Raw genomic sequence first — 12,208 nt, 5'->3', positions numbered from 1 at the left:
GGGTGTACAGTAGTCAGACCTTGCTGTCCCCTTGGTAAGTGCACAAGTTATGAGCTCCACCATCGTTTTCATTAATTATCTTAATTGTATACAAAACGAGTGGTTTATTTTGTTATGAAACGTATAGCTCCCAAACGGTCGAGCACCTCCTTTTAATTTAAAAGTTGACGGTGTTTTTCTTTATTTAGATAATGTGGCCAGTGTGACACGTGTTGCTAGCTAACCAGCTAACCTCTTTTATTTTTCACTTGCAGTAAGACGTATGTGTGTGTGTGTGTAAACCGGGACTGACTATGATTAATAACAGAGCTGCCAACTCTCACGCTTTCGCTGTGTGACACCCGTGTTTGCACACGCACTCACGCCACACATCCGATTTCTCACACACAAAGCAATCAGGCCGAGACCCGTTCTTTCCTTTTTCAAAACCCCCCAACGATAGATGGCGCTGATGAGCGCCACTGAGCCATGTGCGCTGCACCCCGAAATTAGCCACAGAAGAAGAGATACCAGTGGCGCGAAAGAACCAAAACAGAAGAAGAAACGATCGATACCTCAAGAAGTCTGAGCTGAGACTGGCTAGGTATGAAACAATGAAATATAATCCAATTCAGTACTCACTCTCTCAAACTTTAAAGCACCTGTGCTAGGCTAAGTTAATGCTGGAGCCGTCAGACAGCGTTACAGCACGCACAGAGATGAGAAAGGTATGTATGGATTGTTCTAACTCCGGGGGTAACTCCGTGAATAAGCTAAAGTCCCGATAAGTCGCTGTGTTCCTTTAACCTACAGCAGTTCAGAGTAATGACCGCAGAAGACCAACCAATGTAGATCCAGGATATGAAAGTTTTGTATGAATTTGGATGTTGCTTCTATTGACAACAATAGATTAGTGAATTCATATAGTATCTTCTGTCTGTTAAAACAGCGACACGTTGAAGCGAGATGGGAGGCTATTATTCGCGCCCTGATGGAATTCCTGGGGGAGTCTTCAGGTGAACTCAAGGACTACAAGGTAAATTGAAACATTTTCAGATCACAAAGTTCACTTGAGTACATTATATTGAATGCTTATTCACTTACCCTTTAAATACAACTTGCTTGAACCATCAAAACATTTTTTTTTAAATGGAGCCTTTTTCGGTCCCTTTGAACAAATTATTTTTTCCCCAAATATTCTCCAAATTTGATTTTCAAAAATGGTTTTTTTATATATATATATATATATATATATATTTACAAGCAGAAATGTAATATATATGGGAGCCCATTTCCTCCAATGGAAAAAATTGAAATGAAATCCCCATGGAAATAATAATGATCAAAAGTCCCAATACTTATTAAGAAATTATTTTTGGCTCACTTTGTGGTTTGCAACTTTTTATTTTTCATGCACATCTGTATTATTCAGTGTTAACAAAGTTCAGGACTCACTAGAGTTGTGCATAAGGTCCATAAGGCCTGATTTACTACAGGTTGGTGTAAAAGCGAGTGCTAACTTAAGCTGTTATCGGTACTGTGAAAGAAGAATATTTTCAGAATCAGAAAAATGTATTTCCAACTGAATTTTCACAAGACACTGAATTCTGCTTGAATTCACATATTTTACAGGATATCAGCAGAGAGGAAGCTCAAAAGGACCAGGCTTAGCAAGTCCTGAGAATCTGTGTCTTCCACACAAGTGAAGAAGATGACGGTGCATCCAAAATTGATGTGTCGATTGTTATTGAAGGGACTGAGGTACTTGACATATGTGGAAGTGTTGCAAAGGCCGGTCTCCTGCTCATGGGCATCATATATGCCATGAACCTGAGTTATCCCCCAAAAACGAAGTACACTTTTGAAGTTTTTTAAAAGCTTCTTCTAGAGCTCAATGTCCTTAAGCTGTCCCCGAAAATCCTGTCTCTGCGAAACAAACTTATAGCTTGAGTGCACATGTTTGACCCACGAGTTGTCCTTTCAAAGAGGGCGCTAAAAGAAAAATATGGCACAGTTGTCTATGTGCCTATTTGTCTGTTTTCTTATTTTCTCTCGTTTTATTGATATAATTTTTATTTTAACTTGTTGCACTGTATTAAACATGTGGCTATGTAGAGTGGCTATATTTTGGGGACAAAAAAAACATTAGATCACATTTTCAAGTTAAACCAGAGGTTCTAACTAGTGGGTCGTTGGACCACTTTCAATGGTCATTTTCAACAGATGTGAGTGAACATGAAAAGGGCAAAATATCGCACTTTTTAGTTTCAAGATATTCTGCACAGACGTTTAGAACCTCAGGGCAAAACACTGTTCTTTAAGATCAAACGTTTTAATTTTAAACCAATAATAAGCATGTATTTTAAGATGCACTGAAGTTTCCTGAAGCATGTCAAATGTTTTTGTTAAGAGTTCAAGGTTAAAAAGCCTATCCAAAAGATAGGCTTCATATTCTCTATGCAAACAGTTCCTGAATGTTTCCTTGTGCCTTTTACCAAGCTTCCTCAAACCCATTTTAGCCACTCTAAGATGACATTTCTGATTTCCGATACGATTGAAGTGTTGTCGAACATTCGTGCTCTTCTGGGAGTTTGGAACACTGATGGGTTTGCTGGAAGTTACTAGTTAAGTTTGTGTGCAGTGTTGGAAATTGTTTGATTAAAAAATATATTTTTTCACTTGAAAATAAATGGGTTTATAAATTCAACAGTTGCCTCATTTTTTTTTAAGCCTTTGTTTCAATAAACAAAAACATTAAGAACAAATTTAGCAAATTTACAAATGTGTAAATGTTACTTGAATATAGTCCATAAATACAAGTTAGAAAAAGTATTTTGAAATTATTTTGAAAAGCCATTGGTTTTAGGTGAGATTTTTCAGTTCGAAGCACTCAAAGAGTTTAAGTAAAACTTACAAAGAATGGGAGAGTAAAACTCAATAACCATATTAATAAACAACAGTAAATTACTTAAGTTTTGCTAGTAAAAGAAACTTGAGATCTGCAAGTAAAGTTTACTTGATGATGGCCCTTGTAGAATTTACTTACAATTGTAAGTGCAAAAACTTTCCTAAGTTTTCTCAAGTAAATATCACTCAACATTTTTTTCAGTGTAGATGGAAGACAAAGGAACACAAATCCGGTCTGATTATGTTTGACATGCGTCAGCTAAATGCCCCAAAAATGTAACAAAATGAAGTGCAATCCAAACCACTATGCCAATAGAGTCCCTGTGTTGTGTCAGTACATGCCTGAGGGGGACAGAGTCCAGGCTCTGGCTGAGGTCTTGGACAGAGGAGCGTGGTAGAGGTCAGGCTCAGGCACGTAGTTCTGCTGTGGCTCAAAATGCACCACCGGCAGCATGGCGTTCATCACTCAATATAACGCATCCTTAATCACCATGTTGTCAGCGCCCCAGCGCCTGCAATCCATGAACATGCCGTGCACGAGGACACCGCTTTCTGGCTCTGGTAACTGTTGTTTTCACAAATGAGATGGCTTGGTATGAGGTCAAATATATATATATATATTCAGGGTCAGTGATGCTTTTAATGCTTTGCTCTTGTGTTTTCACAGAAAAGAAATGTAACAATGGACTAAGATATGCTTCACATTCATTATTGTTCTGAACGTCACTGCTCCTTTAAGAGGCCGAGCCACCAACATTAATAATACATCCTCTTTGCCTTTATACAGCAATTTTTTACAGAATATTTATGAGTTGTATTCATTTTCATTTTTTCCATCTTACATATCTAAGTGATAAAATGTTACGAATCACAATATAGTTCAGACTATAGAGTTCAAATCTACACAAATCTACACAAATTTTACTATAATCTACCAATAGTGACTTACTTGAATTGTTTTTGAATATAGAAAAGACACATCTCTGGGTAAAGCCAATAGATTCCAATACATAGCAGACTTAAGAACATTAGGAAGCTCTGCTCTGGAAATCGACAAGCCATCCACTTCGATACAAAACATTTACGGACAAGCTAACACATTTTCCTTTCAATTTAGCTGTGTTTAGTAGACTAAGTGGCTCAGGGAGAAACAAATAACAACCCTCGATCAACAACTGGTTGATCAAGGGATATAAAACACAAGACAGGTCGATTTTGCATGACCAGTTACAATAAGTTTTAGTGTTATTGTTGCTAATGTCAACTAGTTTTCTTTTTATTTTATTTCATTTCCATGCACAGTTGGGTGGATAACATTTCTAAACATCATCCAAGTTAGGGATAGAAATACAGCCCCAGATTAATCAGAATTCCTAAACATCAGTTCTCAACAATAGCCCCGTCGTCTCAAGTAGCTCATCATCCATGGCCAGTTTAGAGATGCTGGGCAGCCTGCATTGAGCCTCACACACTGCGATTATGAAGCACTCCTACGGGCAGGGAAGCACACGCAAAACATTTTTCATAATTTTCTCTTGCAATAACATTTAAATAGAAACAACCGTGGATATTTTTGAATAGTTTAAAAAAATTAAACACACTTTTATGTAAAATTGTTCATGTGATTAAGCAGCTTTGAAATGTCTCATTCTGTTGTGGTTTATTAAGAAAAATGTGTTATAGTTATTTTACCTGTAAGAAATTATTGGGGAAAGAAGAATTCTGATAATCAGAAAGATTTGGGCTGACCACGTGTGATCCAAGTCTAACAAGAAAAAAATGCAATTACAATTCTATCTATTCATCATTTTAATGCGCTTTGTTTAACAACGCAGGGTGCATCACAAGCATCCTGTTATTAATAGTAGTGACTCAACGTGAGCCGGCAGTGAGGAGGATTCTCTCCTCTGAGTGAACATGCAGAGTCTGACACGGTGACTTCATAAACTAATGCATCTTTCACCCGTTTGTCCCCTTTGTGTGTATGTCTTTGAGTGAATTTAAGTGATTATGCAACACACTCTTTCCACCCAGTCTCACGGAAGAACAGTTTAAGTCAGCGGTGATGACCTGAAAGCTGAGAGAGAGAGAGAGAGAGAGAGAGAGAGAGAGAGAGAGAGAGAGAGAGAGAGAGAGAGAGAGAGAGAGAGAGAGAGAGAGAGAGAGAGAGAGAGAGAGAGAGAGAGAGAGAGAGAGAGAGAGAGAGAGAGAGAGATGGGAGGGGTGCGAGAGGGATAGCAGGATATAGAGGATGTTTGCCTCAGGAAAAAATGCAGAATGTGTCAGTGTTGTTATAAGTCGGCGTGTATGTCAGTGTTACAGACTGTAACCCCCTTGTCGCAAGGCTGGGAGAGCTTCAGTCAACATAGGTCACAAGGCAGAGTAGGGTGGCGACAAAACATAACTTTTATTTGTCATACAAGGGGTGGAGGAGGGGAGTGGGAGAAACTACAACTTAGGTTCGCCTTCTTCGGTCCTTCCCGGCTTCCTCATGCGTGTGTCTGCAGGGGCGGAAGAGACATGCGGTTAGTAAAGCTGTGCGTAGCTTACTCACGTCCTCCCGAGCGTCGGTCCCTGCTCCCTCTCTCCTTCTCTCTTTTATGCCGCTCTTGATTGCCCAACCGTCTGCAGCTGAGGCTCCCTGCCGGAGGTGGGGGGAATTGCCTACACCTGTTGTGTGGCGCCATGTTTCCTTCGGGCTGCCACAAGACTTCAAACAGTAGAAGTGAATCCAACAACTATGTTTCCACTAATCTTTAAGTAGTTTATTGTTTTTCCATTTAATTTAATTAACACACAATTACAATATTTAAATCGAACCTAACCCCAGAGTTGCATAAAACGACAATATGTGTGTGTGTGTGTGTGTGTATGTGTGTCAGAATTTCCATTCTGTACCCTTCCAAACCTGAATAAAGGAGGTTCTGAGAAGGTCTCTGACCCAGGATGCCAAGGGTTTGAGGGAGGGGTCGGCAGAGTCATCGTTGCTTTTAGCGAAGATTTATATCAAGAATGGTGCTGATGAGAGTCATGGTTTCTTGACGCTTTTTAGGCAAATACAAAAAGGAAACATTACTGCTATTTGCCAGGTGCTCTCTCATGCTCTCTAAATAGAAACAAATGATCTGATCAATTATAAGCAAATCCAAACGAAATCACGAATCAGTCACTGGTTAAAATACACAAAGCTTCTTCAATACAAAATTTACAACATCAGCTTATATGAGAAGGTTTGTGTGTGCATCTGTGTGCAAATTAATCACCTGAAAGGCCACATTGGCATTCAGGATCATATATAGTTGGAAGACTCTCAATATATTTCTTATATCACTCTAGTTCCTCTGTATCTGGTACATAGTAGGTGGCTTGAACACAGAAAAGACAAGAACAATAATCCCAAGAAAATCCAAATTATAGAAGAATACACAGGGCAAAATATACATTTCAAAATGCACACACAGCTACTGTTTCAATTTAATTATATCAAGTGTCCTTGTTAGTTCTGTCCATTCTCTGTAAGTAAAACAAGAAAATGAAAGAGAGAGACCAAGAATGAAAAAATACCAGATTCAGAATAAGCGTAACCAGGCTGCAGGGTTAGAGGTGAGAAGAAGCCTTGGAGGATTGTCCTGAGGCAGCATTGGTCCCAGGCATCTGTCACTGCCCCCATATGTGATTTCCTCTGGGTGCACAAACACAACGGTGCTATAGAACATGGTCTAAACAACACGGTGCAAGTACATTGAAGTTGTATTTGGGTCATTCATTAATCATAGGTGCATTCTAGGCAAAACATGAATTCAACCAATGAGAGTCTATCGTCAATCTTAACATTCCTCACAAAATCATTGGATCACACAAGCTGGTAACAGTGCTATGCAGTCACCACTGGAATCTAATTCTACAAATAATATAATGCTACTAATTTTTTGTTGGCTAATGTTCAATTATAATTTGTAATTAGAAGCATTTTCCCTGTCGATTGACACTTTTCTTTGTTCTGTTCTCCTGCAACTTGGTCAGCTTGGCCGATTCACACGGCTCCTTGTTATTCATCTTAATCAGGTGTCTATCGTCAACCGAAATAAAATATCAATTATCTGAAGATACACCAAAGGGACTGGAAAAGTGTGTTTAATCAAACACATGCAAACATGCACTATAAAGGTTTGAGCCCAAATTCTTTACCTGAAATAGTGTGTCACTCTGGCTTTCTAGAAATAAGGATCAAGCTGGTAAGACAATATTGTGATAACAATGAGACATATTTTTAATTGCAAAGCGGTACGCTCCCATGATGCTGAATGCATTTTTTGCCACATTAGAAAAACAAATGAACGTTGGCAATATGAGTTAATGTTATCAAAGGGATCCTTCCCACTTCTATTATAATAACGTTGAAGACATCTACTGTATAATGAAGCTCCAGGATGGAGAATATTAAATACACATCATTTGATTAAATTGATTAGATTAGATTTGAACAGTTAGGGGTGCAGTACACCACATACAAGTATTAAGAGAATTAGAGACACATCCAAAACAAAACACAAAGAAGGATATGTGTGTATGTGCACATGCACACCCAAGCAAATACATACAACAGAATGCTAGAAAGTAAATAGAGGCACACGGAGTGGTAATGATGGAGCATGTGTGAGGTGTGTGAGACGGTGGTTAACCTGGATGATTGCATGGAAAAAGTAGATTCCAAAGATGATCTTCCTCTACTGGCATCGCAGAACGTGGTCTTTAAAAAAAGTTGCTGGAGGTCTCTGTGAAGGCCTGTTGTATATTGGCTCGGAGGCCTTTAGGAGGTTTATTAGTCACCTGGCAACAACAAACACTCTTGTAAAATGTTTTAATAATGGCGAAATTATGCTATGATACTGGAACTTTGAGACTCCTTAAAGGATGTAGCAGACCAATCCCTAAAAGCAACAAGACGTTGTGGTGGAAGATTTTGCACAGACAATCGTAAAGTAAGAAACAAAGGCTCTGAGTCAAATATGTCTTTCTCCGTTTATTTCCTTGCAAGGGAAGAAAGGTCACAACAGCTACGTGCTCTGCAGACTGTCATGAACCTCCTTCCCCCCAACAGAACGAGGCAGTTCTTATACCCAAGTTCAGTTATCGGTGGCGTCAACAGAAACCTTGACCACCTTGTTGAATCTCTACAGCCAGGATACTGGGTCGCGGCTTGTCATGAAGGAGTGATGGTAGGTCCCGGAGCCAGACCAGTTGAGAACCACTGCTCTAGAGCTAGGATGCTGTGGACATTTATCAGTGTGGAACACTTCAGCTCTTATACCATGGCCTTTTCATCTCAGCACTTGCAATTAATAAACTGGTTATACAAATGTATGAGGGGCCGTTTAGGACTTAACTACTGAGACACTCTCACACACACTACTGAGACACTCAACACTCTCACACACACTACTGAGACACTCTCACACCCACTATTGAGACACTCTCACACACACTACTGAGACACTCGACACTCTCACACACACTACTGAGACACTCTCACACCCACTATTGAGACACTCTCACACATACTATTGAGACACTCTCACACACTATTGAGACACTCTCACACATACTATTGAGACACTCTCACACACTATTGAGACACTCTCACACACTACTGAGACACTCTCACACCCACTATTGAGACACTCTCACACACACTACTTAGACACTCTCACACACACTATTGAGACACTCTCACACACACTACTGAGACACTCATGCCATCTCACTATACAACGTAAGAGCATCTCACTATACAACAGGAGAGCATCTCACTATACAATGTGAGAGCATCTCAGTTACACCGGAAGGCATCTCAGTTACTCCGGAAGGCGGGAGCAAAGTAGTGAAAAAGCGCCAATCTTAACCAAGTCCAACGGTATGGCAGCAGACAATAGGCTTGGGACACACACACACACACACACACACACACACACACACACATATCCGGTAACCCAATTCTGGCCTTTCACAATAAGATATCCCGTCTTAACACCTCCAAATAGCGCAATAAAAACTCTTTGATCATCGCCCCAGTATTGCCCAACCATCGCCCAGTAGGTCTTACTACTTTCTCTCATCAAATTAACTTTCCTGCACTAGTTAGACATGTAAATATTTATATATATATTCATGAGATTTGACACGTAAATTCGTTGACATGTATGACAAAAAAGACCGGAAACTGCGTCAAACTACGAGTGTCCATGTCAGGCATGTACTAGCTTTTGCCGATGGGATACAGTGACGTTAATTTACTTCCACCAACATCACTAAAACAAAAAAAGATTTTATGGATCTTGCATCCATTTGAGAAGTGTCTTCAACGGTAATGTAAGTTACATCATTCAACTACAAAATGGTGGGAAATGGCTAATCAAAGTACTCCATTGATTTGTGTACAGCTGTGAACTACTGATGGCTAGTGGCAACAACTTGATCGCACCAGGGTTGAGGGAAGGCCAGCAACTCAATGCCAGTATAATCCAAAAAGTATTCAAGTATAAGGCTCTATATGTAAGACCCTCCGGACTTCTTGAGGTATGTTTAAAGGTGTTATCTGTAACTTATGGTTTGTAATTAACCCAATTGTTCATGTATTGTCATTATTTTTCAAAACTTGCATATAGGCTATATCTTTTAACCAAACCGGCATGCTCAAGTTTTTTACTGCTGTTTAATGACGTTACCAAGAACTAAACAAATTGGATCTTCAAAAAATATTGTTCTTTTCTTAGTAAATTGCACAAAATGTATGTAAACCACTGCAGCACTGTTGTTTGAGGTGCTGTAGGCTACTTGCTAGTTGATAGAATGACTGTGATATTGACTACAGTAAATTCTATCCCTTCTTAAACCTGACAATTTGGATGAAAGTTGCTCAGAGGAGGAGTGCGTCAGTCACCACCGGAGCAAGCAGACGACATAACCCTGTCAGGGACCAGCCGGACCGCCCCAACATGTCAGCTACCAGCAGCCTTGCTCCTGCGAGCACCGCCTCCTGCAGCCTTGCACCTGCGAGCACCGCCTCCTGCAGCCTTGCACCTGCGAGCACCGCCTCCTGCAGCCTTGCACCTGCGAGCACCGCCTCCTGCAGCCTTGCTCCTGCAGCCTTGATGCAAACGGCATCCCAACAACGACCAACAACCTGTGGCCAGAAAGTACAGATTATAGAGCTTACCTTTCAGTTATCAATCTGTCATCAGATGAGGAAGAATTTGAGGATTTGTATGCTGCCTTATCGGCCAGCATGGAAGACCAGATGTGAGTATCAGATAATTGCCTTTTATTATACAATATTTTGTATTACTTGAAGTCTTGTTGAGGCTTATGAAACAGCGTTCTAAACATGGTTTTCTTTTTGATGTTTGCTTTCAGAAAGGAAAGTTCATCTGCAAGTGTCCCTATTCAAAAGATCTTATCTGAGCTTGGTGAAAAGATCAACAATAACCAAGTCAACCGGTTCAACATAAGCCGTGCAGCTGTGCTAGATGGTGCTATTCGGGGCTTCAAAAGAATCTCTTATGACCCGACTCACAGGATTAGTGTGAGATTTTCTGATGACAAAGGAAAAACTGAAGAAGCTGTGGATCTTGGGGGTCCGAGAAGAGAATTTCTTCGACTGCTAACAGAAGCACTTGCACAGTCCGAAATGTTTGAGGGAACAGAAGGGAACCTCAACTTGGCTCTTGATGCAACAACAGGTAGCCTTTATCTTGTTTTTTGTTTTCATGATATGACTATATATCTTGTAAAATACATTCTAGCTCCCACTCCATTTTGTGTGAACCTCATAGTGATTTTAATCCTTTGAAATAATAGCCTAACACTTTAAAAAGCCTGTGTGGCTACCCAGGTAACAAACTCTGATTACAGGCTGGGACTTTTCCGTGATCGCAGTGCATAAAGTTATGCACACACTACTTTCTACCGCTTTCTTACCCCCCAGCTGTCCGAGAGGACCGTTACTTTATCGCAGGAAGGGCTATTGCAGTCAGTCTGGTACATGGAGGGCCTTCACCAAATTTCCTGTCCAAAACACTTTTTGACTGCATAGTTAAAGGGCCAGAGAAATCTAGACCACGCCTGGAGGACATCACTGATGTTGAAATCCGTGAAAAAATACAAAAGGTTTGTTGCATTTTCAATTCATCATATTCATGGTTAAGATGAATTGAAAGAATTTTGGTGGTCCAAACACAGACGATTCATATTTGTAAGAATGCTTTCTTTATCTGTCTTATCATTTGTGGCCTTTTTAAATGGATTGGTTTATCAGTTTCACATTGGTGGTATTATGAGTCTTTCACAAAATGTCATTTTGGGTGTGAAGTGCTCAGATTGCATTCATTGGCCTGAAGTAGTCTTACCCAAATTACCGGCATGTTATCAGCAACTAATGTCAGTTACAATTACCAAATACAATAAGCAGTTTAGAAAATTATAACTTTGAGCTAAAAGTAGTCACTGGAATAATGTGTAACATCATTTTCCATTGCAATGGAATTTAGATGAGTAAGGTGGGTGGGCAATCACTGGTGGGGGACAGTAAATCCAGTTTTTCTTTTTTAAATCTGACTTTAAGAAATGTAATTATTCTTAGGTTTCAGAATCAACAACTCTGGAGGAACTCATACACTCAACTCAACCTCTCCTTGACTACCTCGCCAATGCAGGCTGTCTGAAGCCACTTAAAACTGTTGACGACATAGACTTGTAGAAGATGTCTTGATGTTTCGGGTGATCAATAGAGTCCGTGGACCATTTGAAAGGTATTTTAAATGTAGTTTGAAAATCCTTTTTTTTCCGCATGTAAAAGAATAAATTCTTCATTGAAGCACCTGTCTGTAGGTTCAGAGACGGCTTGAAAACACTTGGAGTCCTGGAGCAGATCCAGATGCATCCAGAATCTTTCAGTCCAGCAATGTGCTACAATCCAAAGCCGCTAACTGCTGACGAGGTTGATGGGCTCTTCCACATCCGATGGTCAGAGGAGGGAAGCAACCAGAAAAGAGAGGAGGAAACAGTAGTTGCTTTCTGGAGGGTCTATTTACAAGATGGTGTGTGTGTGTGTGTGTTATAGAGGAAAAACTCATTTGTGCACTTGTTCAAAGAAAATATAAAAAGATTCTGGTGTAAAGATTCCAAAGTTCATGTATTTGGTCGGTCTATCGTTGATATTGTTTTCCCACTCTGACAAAGTTATAAAGTGTGCTGTACTTAATTCTGTGCTGTCATGCTCATTCCACAGAAGAAGAAGGAGCAAAGATATTGGGGGACATCCTAG

At 40.0% G+C, this 12,208-nt stretch overlaps 1 long non-coding RNA gene across 1 annotated transcript; it reads left to right on the top strand.

Moving 5' to 3' along the window:
* Positions 1 to 546: 546 nt before the first annotated feature.
* Positions 547 to 2,104, top strand: LOC134132685 (uncharacterized). Its single transcript, XR_009956861.1, has 3 exons — positions 547 to 707; positions 929 to 1,015; positions 1,612 to 2,104. It is a non-coding gene; the product is annotated as an uncharacterized LOC134132685 (long non-coding RNA).
* Positions 2,105 to 12,208: the final 10,104 nt, after the last annotated feature.

Source organism: Pungitius pungitius, chromosome 9, assembly GCF_949316345.1.
Source record: "Pungitius pungitius chromosome 9, fPunPun2.1, whole genome shotgun sequence".
NCBI classification, from domain to species: domain Eukaryota; kingdom Metazoa; phylum Chordata; class Actinopteri; order Perciformes; family Gasterosteidae; genus Pungitius; species Pungitius pungitius.
Note: the sequence above shows the minus strand (reverse complement) of the source record. Positions and strands in the feature narration are given on the sequence as shown.